The sequence below is a fragment of the Ambystoma mexicanum genome, chromosome 7p, assembly GCF_040938575.1.
Source record: "Ambystoma mexicanum isolate Mex_15411 chromosome 7p, UKY_AmexF1_1, whole genome shotgun sequence".
Taxonomy (NCBI): domain Eukaryota; kingdom Metazoa; phylum Chordata; class Amphibia; order Caudata; family Ambystomatidae; genus Ambystoma; species Ambystoma mexicanum.
In genome coordinates this window covers 944,975,438-944,984,690 of record NC_090939.1, presented here as the reverse complement: position 1 = coordinate 944,984,690, position 9,253 = coordinate 944,975,438, and the positions used below count along the sequence as shown (strand labels likewise).

General features: G+C 50.3%; 1 non-coding gene across 1 annotated transcript; it reads left to right on the top strand.

Annotated features, from left to right (window-relative positions):
• Positions 1-662: 662 nt before the first annotated feature.
• Positions 663-813, top strand: LOC138526679 (5.8S ribosomal RNA). Its single transcript, XR_011283708.1, has one exon. It is a non-coding gene; the product is annotated as a 5.8S ribosomal RNA (ribosomal RNA).
• The last annotated feature ends 8,440 nt before the right edge of the window (positions 814-9,253 follow it).

The following is a 9,253-nucleotide window of genomic DNA, read 5'->3' as shown; positions in this document are numbered from 1 at the left end:
CACACTCCTCTCTCTGACCTGCCAGCGGCCGGGCATTGGTGGGCACACCCCGGTCACCAGGGAAGCCCCGAGTGGGGGCAGCCGGGAGCCGAGGGAAACCTGACTGCTCTCGAGGGGTGCCTCCCCAGGCAGACAGGCGCCCGGCACGCCAGGCATGAGCCCTGAGCCATGGTGCAGCTGGCTCACTTGACGGTGGGCGCCAAGGTTCCAGCCGCCCACATCTGTGTGTGAGCAATGGTCAGGCCCGCTGGCACAGTGGGTGACCTTCCCTCTTGCCCAGGTACCTGGAGCTGGGCCCTATGCAGCCGGGCTGGGGTTTGAAGACTCTAGTGGTCCCACCCGACCCCCTGTCTGTGCTGTCTCTGGCCTGCCTCGTTGTCCATCTCCCAGCCCCCCCTCCCAAAAGGAAAGGGGTCGGGGAAGGATGAGTGGATCGGGCCGTGTGGGCAGGTGGCGGAGCGGCCTACCTCCATCCCCCTGGGAAGCGCTGTGCTGCTGCAGCTGGCGGTCAGGCTGAGCACCTGGATTATTATTATTATTATTTTTTTTTTTAAAACCACAATGGTTTCGGCCGAGCTAGACAGGGAGCTGGGCTGTCCTGCCACAGCCAGCTCTGCCTCCCCCAACCTCTCCTGCACCGGCAGGGTCAGGCCGACGTCTGTGGCTCTTGGCGGTGGATCACTCGACTCGTGCATCGATGAAGAACGCAGCTAGCTGCGAGAATTAGTGTGAATTGCAGGACACATTGATCAACACGTCGAACGCACCATGTGGCCCTGGGTTTTTCCCGGGACTACGCCTGTCTGAGGGTCGCTTGTACATGAATCGCCCCGGGGTTCACTCCCAGGGTCGTGGCTGGGGCTGTCGCAGGGACCCCATTCCATTCATCCCCCTAAGGTCAGACCCCGATCAGCACCGTCGCTGGATCCTTTGATCTGGCGCGCAAGCTCATTGCCGACACGTCCTGGCTTCCCCAGTTTCCCCTCCTCATGCCGGTTTCGGGAGGGCCGGGTGGCCGACGCGCCCTGGATGTGGTGGCGGCGGCAGCAGGCTTTAAAAAAGCCTGGCGCACCTTCACCCCACCCCGGGGCACCTGGCCCTGCTGTGTGTGTGGCTGTCTTTGGTGTCCCACGGCTGCCGGCGCAGGATGACCATGGAGCGCGGACCTCGTGACCATGTGGGCTTCGGTCACAGATTGGGACAGGATACACTCACCTGCGCCAAGGGCTGGGGCAACCCCCCGTACGGGCCTGAGGCCAGCTGCCCTGAGCTTTGTGCTCCCCGACCAAGGCCTCAAATCAGACGTGGTGACCTGCTGAATGTAAGCATATTACTAAGCAGAGGAAAAGGAACTAACCAAGATTCCCTCAGTAAAGGCCAGTGAAAAGGGAAGAGCCCAGCGCCGGATCCCCATTCAGCAGCAGGCGTGGGAAATGTGGCGTACAGAAGACCGACTCCCCGGCATCGCTCATGGGGCTCAAATCCTTCTGATCGAGTCTCCCCACGCGGATGGTGTTAGGCCGATAGCGGCCTCTTGCACACCGGGATCAGGTCTTCTTGGAGTCAGGTTGCTTGGGAATGCAGCCCAAAGCGTGTGGTAAACTCTAAGGCTAAATACGGGCGCGAGACTGGTGGCCAACAAGTACCGTAAGGGAAAGTTGAAGAGAGTTCAAGAGGGTGTGAAACGGTTGAGCGGTAAACTGGTGGGGTCTGTGCAGCCCACCCACAGGATTCAACACGGCCGGGCGGGGAGGCCCAAAAAGGGCGCCAGGGGTCTGAGGTGATGTCGGTTAACCACCCGACCTGTCTGGAAACACTAAGAGTATAATGCCTGCCCGAGTCAGAGGGATGAATGAAACCCTGTGATGTATTGATGTTGAGGGCCGGTGCCCGGCGATTGCAGTGGCATCCTGTCGCGGTGGGCCCTCTACCTACCCGTCTCGCCCACTCTGTCAGAGAGATGATGCATGAGCGTGTGTGATAGGACCCGAAAGATGGTGAACTCGGCCTGGTGGAGGTCCATAGCGGTCCTGATGTGTAAATCGGTCATCCGACCTGGGTATAGGGGCAAAAGACTAATCGAATGATATAGTATCTGGTTCTCTCCGAAGTTTCACTCAGGATAGCTGGCGCACGGAAACCCCAGTTTTATCTAGCAAAGCGAATGATTAGAGGTCTTGGGGCCAAAATTATCTCAACCTGCTCTCAAACTTTAAATGGGTATGAAGCCCGGCTTGCTGGCGTGGAGCCGGGTATTGTATGAAAGTGCTCAGTGGGCAACTTTTGGTAAGCAGAACAGGCGCTGCGGGATGAACCGCACCCGGGGTTAAGGCGCATGATGCAGATGCTCATGAGTCCCCAGAAACGGTCTTGGTTGATATAGACAGCAGGATGGTGGCCATGGTAGTCGGAATCCGCTAAGGAGTGTGTAACAACTCACCTGTCGAATCAACTAGCCCTGAAAATGGATGGCCCTGGAGCATCAGACCCATACCAGGCCGGCGTTGAGAGCCGCGGGGGCTAAGTCAGGCGAGTAGGAGGGCTGCTGCAGTACGCACAGAAGCCCGGGGAGAGGGCCCACGTGGAGCCGCCGCAGGTGCAGATCTTGGTTGTAGTAGCAAATATTAAAACGAGAACTTTGAAGGATGAAGTGGAGGAGGGTTCCATGTGAACAGAAGTTGAACATGGGTCAGTCAGTCCTAAGAGATGGGCGAGCGCCGTTCGGAAGGGATGGGCTATGGCCTCCATTGCCCTCAGCCGATCGACAGGAAGTCGGGTTCAGATCCCCGAACCCAGAGTGGCAGGGACGGGCGCCCTTGCGGCGTCCAGTGCGGTAATGCAAATGATCCCAGAGAAGCCGGCGGGATCCGCACAGAGTTTCTTTTTTTTTTTAAAAACAATTTTTATTTTATATAACACACCAAACATTGAACATTACTGTAAAATAGTAGGCTGTAGTCGGATGTAGGTTTAGCAATTTTAAGATTTATTGCGGTGTTAACTTAAACAACAGCTCTCCTTGTGCACATCAAACAGTATTAGTTTTCATGAGGTTTGGTTTCCGTGAAAGGGTTAATGCAGTCCAGAGTTCAAAAGAAGCTCCACTTGGCTTCTCGCATCTTTAAAAGGGAAAATAAAGTCAACTTAATTCTTTTTCTCCACGGACTGACTCACCCTCTGTTCACTGGGTTAATAAAACAAAAAAAAGACAAAAATCCACATGGAAGGCACAGTCCTTGATTAACGGTTGACGGCTGGCGCTTCTCCTCAGCGAGTCCGCCTCTGATAGGGATCTCTCCTGTGCCTCTCACTGAGCCTTCTAGTACGCCCAGTCACAATCACCTTTCCATTCCTCTCTGGTCTCCGGCTCGGCTTGCAGCTGTAATCAGAAACTCCTGGTGAGCTCTCTGTTGCTGCATTTAAGCCCCTCTCTGCTCCTCCCCTCTCTTCAGTCTCCAGCCAGTTTTCCCTCCCATTCCCCACACCTGCAGGGCGTTTTCTTTCCTCAGTCCACCCAGTTTCATGCACTGTTTGACCCCACCCTGTATGTCTCTGGGGCCACCGATCTACATGCGGGCTGACTGCATTATACCAGTGCCAATCTCTGGTACACCTATTTCCATGCTGTATGATTGGGTTGTACCTATGCCGTTTTCCCTTTTTAATTCTGTCTCTGCCCCCCCCTGGTTTTGTTTCTCGTGGTGGTTTCTGGGACATGTAGTTTTCTTTTGATTTGCTGTGTAAACCTCTTGTTGGCTGGGTCTCATTACTAGAATAGGATCCTCCCTTGATTCTGTTGCCTCTTTGTCCACCTCACATACTCCCCCCCGGGAACTAGGCCGTTCGGGCATGTTCAAGGCCCTGGACAAGTAATCAGCTACTAGCTGATATTTTCCGGGTTTATGTACTGTAACAAAATGATAGGGTTGAAGGGTTAAAAACCACCTAAGGACCCTATGGTTTGAGTCTTTCTGGGTGGCTAGCCATCGAAGAGGGGCATGATCTGTAAAGATGGTAAACTTTCGACCTAGTAAATAATAACGAAGAGATTCAACGGCCCATTTTATCGCTAAACATTCTTTTTCTAAGGTGGAGTATGGTATCTCGTGTGGGAGGAGTTTTCTACTGATGAAGGCTATTGGGCAGAGGTCTTGTTCTGATCCTTGGGATAGCACGGCACCTAGACCACATCCTGATCCATTAGCCTCTAAATAGAAGGCTTTTGAGAAATCTGGGCAGTGTAGAACCGGTTGAGTTGATATTAGTTGAATTAAGTGGTGAAAAGCTTGCACAGCTTCTGGCTTGATTTGAAGTGGCCGGTTGGTTTTTAAGGCGTCTGTCAGTGGTGCTGCTATGGTAGAAAAATGCGGTATGAATCTTCTATAATACCCTACGAACCCTAGGAAGGCTCGGATCTCTTTCCGGGTTTCCGGTATTCGTAATTTTTTCAAAGCCTGTATTTTGTCCACCAACGGTGTGATTACTCCACCTCCTACAGAATAACCCAGATACTTGGTAGTTTTGGCTGCCAGCTTGGTTTTCTTGGGGTTGATATGCAGTCCTGCCTCTTGTAAGGACGTAATTACTTTGATTAGATGTTCTAAATGTTCCTTCCAGGTTTTACTAAAAATTACTATGTCATCCAAATAGGCAGCTGCGTATAGTTCATGAGGTTTTAGTACCTTATCCATTAATGCCTGAAAAGTGGCAGGAGCCCCGTGCAACCCAAATGATAACACCGTAAACTGAAATAGACCTTGAGGTGTTGCAAAGGCTGTTTTCTCCTGATCCGCTGGGTTGAGCGGTATCTGCCAATATCCTTTGGTTAGGTCCAATGTACTCAAAAAGGATGCAGCCCCCAGTTTCTCTATTAGCTCATCTATACGGGGCATAGGGTAGTCTTCATATCTGGAAATGGCGTTTAGTTGCCTAAAGTCCATACAGAATCGGGTGGTACCATCTGGTTTGGGTACTAGTACCACCGGTGAACACCATGCGCTCTTGGAGGGAATAATGGTACCTAGTTTCAGCATGCTCTCTATTTCTTGTGCTATTTCCCCTCTTTTTGCTTCAGGGATTCTATAGGGTCGGAGGCGTATAATCTTGCCTGCCTCGGTTGGGATTGAGTGAGTAGCCATATGAGTCCTTCCAGGTAGACTCGAAAATGTCTTTGCTACAGGGCCGAGGGTGTCAAATAATTCAATTCTTTGGGTGTCGCTTAGTTGTTCCCCCAAGCCCACATCTCGTAGGTTACCAGCCGAATGTGTGACCATTTGTTCCGGGACCGACATCTCTACTAGAGACGTACACAATATTGCTGAGTCTCTTTCTTTCCACAACTTGAGTAAATTAATGTGATAGTTCTGATGTTTGTTTTGTCTATCTGGTTGCTCCACCTCATAATTAACTGGACCCAACACCTTGTTATAATATATGGGCCTTTCCATTGAGCGAGCATTTTGTTCGTGTGAGTGGGTAATAACACCAGCACTTTGTCTCCTATTTTAAGCGTCCTACGTCTGCTTCCTTTGTCGTAATACTTTTCTTGCGTTTCTTGAGCTTGCCCCAGGTTTTCCTGAGCATAGTCTCTGAGTTTTCCCAGGTGATCCCTTAGTTCATTCACATATTCCGTTAGGGTTGTTTCTTCCTGCTGTTCCCAAGTGTCCTTTAGTAATCCCAAGATAGATTTTGGCTGTCTCCCAAATAATAATTCAAATGGGGAATACCCTGTTGAGGATTGAGGTGTATCACGTAAAACCATCAATACCCATGGCAGTACTTTCTCCCACCCCAGACCAGTGGGGCTGGTTGCTCTTTTTATCATTTGTTTGATGGTTTTGTTATATCTTTCCACCAGCCCATCAGTCTGTGGATGGTACACCGAGGTCCTTAAATGGTTGATGCCAAGGGTCTTGCATACTTCTTTCATAACGTTCGACATACAATTACGTCCTTGGTCTGTTACAATCTCCAGGGGAATCCCCACTCTAGCGAAATAGGGTAAAAGTACATCACATACTTGTTTGGCAGACATTCCTTTTAATGGAAATTCTTCTGGATATCTAGTGGCATAGTCCACTACCACTAGTATGAACCGGTATCCTCGGCTGGTAGGCTCCATTGGACCCACAATGTCTAGCCCTAGCCTCTGAAATGGCTCTTTGATCAATGGCATTCTTTGTAAAGGTGCTCGTGCTGGAATATGGGGGCTTGTTTTCTGACATATATCACACTCTTGGCAATATTTGGTTATCTCAGCGTAAACTCTGGGCCAATAGAAATTTTGCAACACCCTTTTTATGGTCTTGTTCTCAGCTAGATGTCCCCCTGTGGTGTGGTCATGTGCCAGCTGAATCAGCCCTTTCCTGTAGGACTGGGGAACCAACAATTGCTCCTTCATTATGTTATCAGATCCTTGGGTTACTCGATAGATCAACCCGTTTCTCTTTAAAGTAGGGAGTAGGAGGTTGGACCCCACTAGTGTCTAGAGCTTGTTCCCTGGCCCTTTTTAACGTTTCATCCAGCCCTGTTTCTGTTCGAAATGAAGGCATATGGTCCCCCACCTTCCAGTCTATAATGGAAATGTCTTTATACGCTTCCTGATTCACTCGGTTTCTCCTTTTCTGGGCCTTAGATAATTTTTCCCGACTACATGCCCCCAATAGTTCTGTTTTTGAAAACGGGGCTTCTCTCAACCATCTATCGAATTCAGGTAGATCTGTTCCTATTAGCACCGGAGCGGGCAAGGTAGGAATAACGGCGGCTTGGATTGGCATCTCCTGCCCCTGTATTCCCAACACAATGTCTTTAGATGGATACCCTTTTACATCCCCATGCACGCACTTTATGTCAATGGTTCTCACCTGTTCGCTATCTTGCTCGCTCACATGGGGCTGTATGGCCGTCTGTCGGCTTCCGCTGTCCATCATTGCTTGACGGGGATGTCCATCGACTGTGACCTCTATCACGTAAGGCAGTCGTTTCCTTCGGTATTCCTGCGCTTGTATGGATCCGATTTCCATTGGTTCAATTTTTGGTTTTTTGGAACAGAAACGCGCAATATGCCCCCACTCTCCACACTCAAAACATTGGGGTGCCTGTCCTTTGCTTAAGCCAGCCCCATTAGTGGGTCGGGTTTCGGCCTTGTTCCTGGGTTCGGTTCCTGGTCCTTTATAGGTTCCGATACGTACTTGGGAAGCTTCCACACTTGGTCTCAACTGGGTGGCCGGGAAAGGTTGGGTGCTCCCTGCCTTCTGATATGCTGTTGCCACGTCTATTGCCTCGGCCAGTGATAGATGGTGATGTTGCCTCACCCACCTCTGAATTGGTCCTGGTAAGGCATCAATGAACTGTTCCATCATTACTTTATCCTTAATCTGTCCTATTGTGGCTGTGCCTGTTTGCAGCCATTTTTCCGCCAAATCTTGTACTCTGTAGAACAATTGTCTTGGACTTTCACCTGGTTTCAATCGGGTTTCTCGAAACTTGAGCCTGTAGGATTCTTCATCCATGCCGAGTCTTTCCAAAACAGTTTTTTTAATATCGGGGTAAGGAGTGTCTCCGGTGGGGTTAGCCGCTTGGTATGCCCCCTGCATTACCCCTGTGAGCAAGGGAGCCAGATAGAAAGCCCATCTGTCCTGTGGCCATTGGGCTGCTCTAGCTATTCTCTCAAAATTTACGAAGAAAAAACTGGGGTCTTCTCCTACTTGGTATTTTTGTAATACCGTAGGCGGTATTACTGGATGCGTCCGGTACGTGGCCACTGCTTCTCCCAGTATTCTTAAAGCTTCCCGTCCTTGCTCTTGGGCAGCACTTTGCACTTGTATGGCCTGTTGGAGGGCTTGTCTGTCCGCCTGCGCCTGGTGACTTTGCACTTGTAAAAGTTGCTGCAGCTGCTGTTGCCCTTCAGCGAGTGCCTTTACCACAGCTTCCATGTCTTCTGCTTGGGCGTTCTCTTGAATCCCACCGCTGCCTCCACTGTAAAATAGTAGGCTGTAGTCGGATGTAGGTTTAGCAATTTTAAGATTTATTGCGGTGTTAACTTAAACAACAGCTCTCCTTGTGCACATCAAACAGTTTAGTTTTCATGAGGTTTGGTTTCCGTGAAAGGGTTAATGCAGTCCAGAGTTCAAAAGAAGCTCCACTTGGCTTCTCGCATCTTTAAAAGGGAAAATAAAGTCAACTTAATTCTTTTTCTCCACGGACTGACTCACCCTCTGTTCACTGGGTTAAGAAAACAAAAAAAAAGACAAAAATCCACATGGAAGGCACAGTCCTTGATTAACGGTTGACGGCTGGCGCTTCTCCTCAGCGAGTCCGCCTCTGATAGGGATCTCCCCTGTGCCTCTCACTGAGCCTTCTAGTACGCCCAGTCACAATCACCTTTCCATTCCTCTCTGGTCTCCGGCTCGGCTTGCAGCTGTAATCAGAAACACCTGGTGAGCTCTCTGTTGCTGCATTTAAGCCCCTCTCTGCTCCTCCCCTCCCTTCAGTCTCCAGCCAGTTTTCCCTCCCATTCCCCACACCTGCAGGGCGTTTTCTTTCCTCAGTCCACCCAGTTTCATGCACTGTTTGACCCCACCCTGTATGTCTCTGGGGCCACCGATCTACATGCGGGCTGACTGCATTATACCAGTGCCAATCTCTGGTACACCTATTTCCATGCTGTATGATTGGGTTGTACCTATGCCGTTTTCCCTTTTTAATTCTGTCTCTGCCCCCTCCTTGGTTTTGTTTCTCGTGGTGGTTTCTGGGACATGTAGTTTTCTTTTGATTTGCTGTGTAAACCTCTTGTTGGCTGGGTCTCATTACTAGAATAGGATCCTCCCTTGATTCTGTTGCCTCTTTGTCCACCTCACAATTACAATACTTGGGACTTCCATCATCAGATTCAGCGTCAGTGTTACAATCAGCATTGTACAGTCCCATTCCCTCCCTCCCCCCTAACCTGAGCCAATATGTCCTTGTCATCATCCTGTGATTTTTCAGGCCCGTTTATCATCGTCTCTTTATCCGTTTCATCATCGCTCTGATCAGACTGTGGGGGCCACTAATGGTAGCCACCAGCTGCCTCCATTCAATTAGGGGTCCTACCTCCTCCTCCCCTCCCCTACAAACCGTGTCCCACCAAACAGCCGTTTCTGCCTCTGCCCATTTTAAGAGGTCAGCCCACCACAACTCTATCCCCGGCCTCTGGGCTGCCTTCCAGCACATTGCTATCCTTCGTTTGGCCAGGACATATGCTAGATCTTTC